The sequence below is a fragment of the Halyomorpha halys genome, unplaced genomic scaffold (assembly GCF_000696795.3).
Source record: "Halyomorpha halys isolate HHAL.00 unplaced genomic scaffold, Hhal_1.1 Scaffold51.1, whole genome shotgun sequence".
Classification (NCBI taxonomy): Eukaryota; Metazoa; Arthropoda; class Insecta; order Hemiptera; family Pentatomidae; genus Halyomorpha; species Halyomorpha halys.
In genome coordinates, this window is record NW_027108122.1 from 940321 (window position 1) to 947020 (window position 6700).

Consider the following 6700-nt stretch of genomic DNA (forward strand, 5'->3'; position numbering starts at 1 on the left):
GAAGGTTTTTTCAATTACATTCTCGTCATTTACTGGATTCAAAGAAATTAATAAAAAAATTCCCATGAACTCTGCTACTTTATGCTCAGAACCATGGTCCAAACGGCTCGGGATTGCAAACATATTTTTTCATTTTATGTTACATGAAAGGTCATAAAATATTTCTAGTTTTTCCTGGTAAGAACTCAATCATTCCTTCTCTTATATCTAATTGTTAAAAAAAAATATTAATTTTAATAGTTGTACGTTGATAAGACTTTGTTATGGTCATAAAAGTATTATAAAGTTATTTTTTTGTTAGCTACTAAAAAAAAATAATTTAATAGTTATGGTCATAAAAGTATTTTAAAGCTATTAAAAAAAAAAATTTAATTTTTACAATTTTCTTGGTGAGTGATTACCTTTTTTTTCTAGATATCGTTATAAAAATATTATGACTTAAAAAAACCAGGGACATGATTTTAACTTGTTTTCGTGCTAGTGGTTTAAATTTGGGACGGGCCCTTCACTACCTGAAAAGGGTTTCTTAGGTCCCTTACTTTCTTTTACCACACTGCGTTGGAGCCAAGGCCATTACCTGATGGTCAGCTTTAGGTTTCTTTTTAAAAGTACCTGAAGAAGATTTCTTAATATGACCGATTTCTTAATTTTTTAATATTTAAAAATTTAATATGACTTTGTATTTGAAATACGATATTAAAAATGAATTTTTAATTAGAAGGATAACGAAATTATTAATAAATTGTTAGCGTATGCCTCCTTGGCCCTTTTATGACTTTTTACTTTATTTTAACGTCAAAAGAACGTTTCAAGCAGTTTGCCCACTATCCATTTCATTCCTCTACATAAAAACAAAATGAGGCGCACCCCTAGACCTACAGGGTTTATTAAGGTAAATCCGGAACTGTATATTATACATCTATTTATTTAATTCTAATATTCAAGTTTTCACTCAAAAATTGGAAAGAGTGTGTTAATAAATAGTTATTTCTTCGTTTTTTGGAAGAAATCACCCTTCTTTATTTTATTTCAAAATCGGCACGATAACAATGATAAATAACTGATTTATTTGAAATCTGTTGTATAATTTTTAAAAACTGCTTGAAACATTTTTTTCTACGTTAAAATAAAAAGTCATAAAAGGGCGATTGCTTTCAGAAAAACATAATAATAATGCACATTTATGTATTTTTAAAAATCTGTATTATTGGATGTTAATTATTATTATTTTGTATTTTGAAAATATTCCTTATTGGAAAGTTAAGGGCATATTTCTTTCTTTTGAAAAGTGAGAAGGGAAATCCATTATATTTTGTTGTAATAAATATGAAAAGAAAAAACTGAATATTGATTCATTAATTTATAATATCGATTTTAGAAGTTGTAAAAAATGTAATGTTTTAAATTTATCAGCTGTGAGAAACAAACGATCTTTTGTATAATATGCATCTGGAACACAGCTGCACCTCACATCCCTTCCGAAAAAAAAATAAAATAAAAATTGGTGGAGCTTAAATCCACAAACAAACATTGGACACGATTCACTTTAAAATAGTTATTTTTTATTTTAAAGCAAGGAATTAGATGTCCCCATCTATTTTATGTTTCCACTTACCTATATATGAAATATGAAGTAAGTGAAAATATTTCAATCGTGAAATATTTCGAATTTCAGTTTTCGAAGGAAATACACGTTTTGAGGCCCCTGAGTCTTTATAAGCAAATTTCGCTAAGTGGTCCGTATGTGGTCAGCCTAGCTCAAAAACAAAAAGTCGTCCGAAATTTAAATTACATATGCCTGGGATGTGTCAGCAAATTTTTCGTTAAAATCGATTAACTGAATGTGCCGTTTTGCGGAATTGATTTTTCTTTTTTCAAGAACGGCTCTAACGATTTAGCACGGTTTGTTATAGTGTGACAAGGCTTAAATCCAGATTTTTAAATAAATCTTCCTCTAAAATACATTTTAATTATTTGAAACAATTGCCCATCTCACATTCTTACTACTCATTAAAATTGATAAATACAACCTATAAAAGAATTTGATAGTCAACTTAAGGAGAGAAGATGAAAAAAAATTTTTTTCTGGTTGAAAACACATTTCTGAAGGTAAGAATAGTGATACAGGCGTATTATATATCGTTGGCAAACCAAAGATTTTAGAAGAAAATAATATTTAATTAAGAAAGTTTCAAAATGTAATCAAGAACGACATATACAATAAAAGCTCTGTTTTAACAAGTTTTAACTATTAAGCGCCAGGAGTTTTCCGTTTCGGCAGCCTGATGTTTTTTTGTCACCATAATCATAAATAATAAAAAATCTGGTGGGGTGCACTAACATCACTCAACTTTCCCTTAGCACCTTGTAAACATCCCCAATTTTTTGTAGATCGGTGCCCTCTTGATGCCGTTATCGCATTTTTTGTTATTTTTCAAAAAAAAAAAAAAAAATCTAAAAACTGAGAAGCTGAAACTTGCGAACAAAAATTGTCTATTTTTATGTTACTTTAATAATTTGTATTTTAGGGATTCTCGAGATGAGAATAACAAATATAAATTTAGTCCCTGCCAAGAATACCAGAAAGGGTATTCATGATCTTTAGTTTAACATGTTAAAGCGTGTTAAATGGAGAAATATTTCTCTTTTTTACCATGTTAAAACGATAAAACATGTAACATAGCTGAGAGTCTGTTACTAGGTCTGTTAAATGGAGAATGACGTCACGAAACAGAACAGCTGAGCTTGTCGCCGTTTTATTTGTTGTGTTAGGTTACTTACTCGTAGTTTGTGTTTTTTTTTATTTTGTCATGTGTTTTGGACTTTTAAAAAATGCAATTTGTAGCCAAACATTTACACTCATTTTAAGCTTGTTATAATATAATTTAATTACTTTAATCAAAACTTAGAAGTAAACAATAACATGAAGTTTTGGAAGGAAAGATACTAAACAAGTTGCTCAGAAAATCCGCTAGGAGCTCTTATGCATTTACCATTTAACATGAGTTTAAATAGGGCTGCTCACAATCCTATACTTATGACATTTAACATGGTAAAACATTTAAAATTTTAAAAAACACAGTATTATGAATACCCCTAAAGTATCACAAAAGATGACGAAGCAGTCATGCGATCAGGAAAGATGGTGTGGTTTTGGCAATTCCCGTACGATTCGGATGTCTATTTTTCCTTTTTTCTCTTTTAGTTATCCACTAAATTCTTTAATATTTCATATTCATCTATTGTTTATAATTGCTAACAATGAGAACTGTTTATTTTTTCAAATAAACAAAAAACAAAGGTACTTTAGAAGTAATTTTTTTTTAAGTTGTTATTTACATACTGTCAGACTATTTTAATGAGCCTAATACCTATCTGATATTAAAGACTATTTGATTTTACATTAACATAACGAATTTAATCAAAATCTTTTGGGAAATTTTCGAGAAAATCGAAAAAATGTAAAAAAATAGATTCTATAAAGTGGCACTTCCGATCAGTCGATTTTATAGAAAAAGTTGCTGTCACTTACCCAACTTAAATTTGTAATGTAGTTTCGAACGATTTTGGTGTTATAGCTACACAGTTCATATGCAAGGCTTTCCCTTACTATATATTCCATATATACGTAAATGCATGTAATAAATATCTTTTAATTTCATTTAATCTATATATGAGCTGAGCTTTACAGTTGACAGGATAGTGGCATAGTATTTTCGATACTTAAATCACGATTAAGCATTGAATGAATGAACATTCAAATTAAGAACGAATTCTAATTTTTGTAAAATACTATACTTTTGTCTATCTTCTTTAAATTCTGTTAAAACTAGTGAGGATTGATTTCAAATCAAAATCAGTTAATAAATGAAAGTCTTGTGATGCGCGCACCACAACAGATTTTTATGTTTAGGTTTGGGGATTTCTAGCTCCTGAATTAATTAGTACGTCTATCTGGTTTCATTAAAAATGAATTAGAAGTTAAAGAGAACCAGGGGAACTAAAAATTGTAGGCGGAATGGGACCGACATTTTTTACTTTTTGGGCCTCAGCCTGAGACCCAGAGTGATAAAAAATGTAGAAAAAAAATTCGTATTCTAAAGGATTTTATTCTACCATACTAAGAGTTTATAGAAAAACCTAATATTTAATTAATTAATTTAATTTTCGAATATAAATTAGAGTGTCCTTACCTAATTAATTATTTTAAACTAGTTTTTAATAAAACTCAATAAATTAATCAAATAATTTAATTTACTAGTAACAAACTTTTTAGTAAGTTATTGCTTTACTAGATGCAATAAAAATAATTATGAATTCATATCTGAAATCAGCATATCATGTTAAAACCTTTTTATTTTTATAATTTTTTCTCATAGAAAGAGCGTATCCCAAATTCACAGAGAAGTTTTTATAGAAACTGATAACGTGTTATAGGCTGTTTTAGTGCCAATCGAGGGTTTTGAAAAAATATTATAAACAAGAGAAAACAATAAAAACTAAAAATTGTAGATAAGACATATCTCTTGGATAGAATATTCCAGTATGTGTCCATAAATGACATTTTCTTTGGGAAACACCCACGCACTCGTTATCAGGGCCGCCCACAAGGCCCTGGAGTCCGACAGGTTTCCTCAGACCCAACGTTCCAGGGGGTCCTAACTGATGGGTACATACTCAACAAGATATGTATTGTTCTGAATAAGTCTTCTCACTATTATCTGAGTTAACCAATTTGACATTAGTAATTAATAATAATAATTTGTTACAAGGGCCGTCGTAGTCGGACATGACATGATTCAGCCAGCGCCCTTCCACTTATTACATCTATTTAATCTTTTGAATAACATTAGTTAATGAATGGATTAAGGTTTATTATGACAGAGGTTCCCAAACTGGGTGTCGCGGTAATATGGAAACTGCTAATGCTACGCATATGATAATCACTATAGTCTTTTTTATAAGATATTAAACTATTTCTAATTTTATTAGTAATAGATATCTATATGGGTTATAGTTCCTGGGGACTTGTTTAAAAAACCAAATAGAAGCACCTACTCCCACGAAGCTAATCATTATGAATTACACAATAGTACATTTAACTATCTTCAATTTGAACGTTAATAGACAGCTGTGCATCTAATAATTCAACACTTTACGTAATATTTTTAGAGATTAGTTTTTCAAAAAACAATATTTTACTCTAAGTAATAAGAAAACGATATTTTGTAAATCTATCGCTTCTAAGAGATAATTATTACAAACTTCTTTATGGCGCATTAAACTTGCTTTAATTTGATCACTAATATATATCTTCACGTCTAATAGTTCCTGAAATACAGATTTTCAAAAACTAAACTTTTTTCAGAAATCAACTTTTATTTTAACAAATGTCATGGAAACTGCTACTTCCACAAAGATAATCATCAGGAAATACCTAAAACACAAACTAAAATAAAAAAACTTCTGTCTGGCCGATATGCTACTACTAAAGCAAAACAAAGATGATTGGAGAAGTTTGTCGGGGGGTGCGGTCAGCAAAGAACAACATAAATAAACAAAACCATATTTATTTATTTTAGGGATAAAATAAATAAATATGGTTTTGTTTATTTATGTTGTTCTTTACTGACCGCACCCCCCGACAAACTTCTCCAATCATTAATCTACGGTCAACTATCTACACCTCATTAAAAAACAAAGATGCATTTAAATGAAAGTAGAACCAACATGAATCCAAAGCAATTACGATGATTTTCATTATTCACTCAACAATATCCTGTATACGAAATATTTCTAGTAGTAACTTAATAATTAAGGAAAAGGGGTGCTAATAATCATCTATGATAACATTTTCACTTGAACAACACAGACGGACACCAGCCAAAAATAATAAATTACGATTTCAGATAATCTGCACGTAGGAGATACAAGATACGTAGCGTCCTTGGCTGATAATGATGCTTGTCAGTGACACTTGTGTCAGGTTCTCAGATAACGAATAAGTAGGTTAGCAGCTGTCGGTTTATAGATTCACTTTTCAACTTCGATCAGAGCTTGTATTTTATATAAGCAAGGAATGGCCAGGGAGGACTTGAGGTCTTACTACTTCAACTTTTTCCCATGATTTAATAAATAAAGTAGCTTTTAAATAGCAAAATTATAGTCGATTTGTTCCGTAATGGAAGATGGGGCTTTTAAGAACAATGCCTTGTGCCTGGCATATATCCAAACAACACTATCTCTTCGGCCATGAGCAGTTTGATACACCCATTGTCGAGAATAGGCTCAGTTAATATTTACTTAAACTTATCGAAACATATGATTATTTGAAAAAAAAAAAAGAAGTGAAATTTATAAAATAGAATATAAAGAAAACTTATAATTTTTTGTCATTTACATAATAAGTTGGGATCGTGCATTTGGGGGCAAGAGCATAAATGGGGATTTATTATTTTTTTTATGTATGGCTTACGTCACAGTTAAGTACATGGGAACTAACTTTACGAAAAATACAATTGAAGGTTCTCTCTTTTGGGAAAAATAATTGAAATGTAATTTTCCTGAATGTACTAAGCACTCCTAGTAAGACACCCCTAACTATTTACAGTGTTATAAAAAATTAATTATTGTAAATAATACAGATAAATTATTAAAAAATAAATAAATAAAAATAATAATAGTTATTTAATTAAAAAAT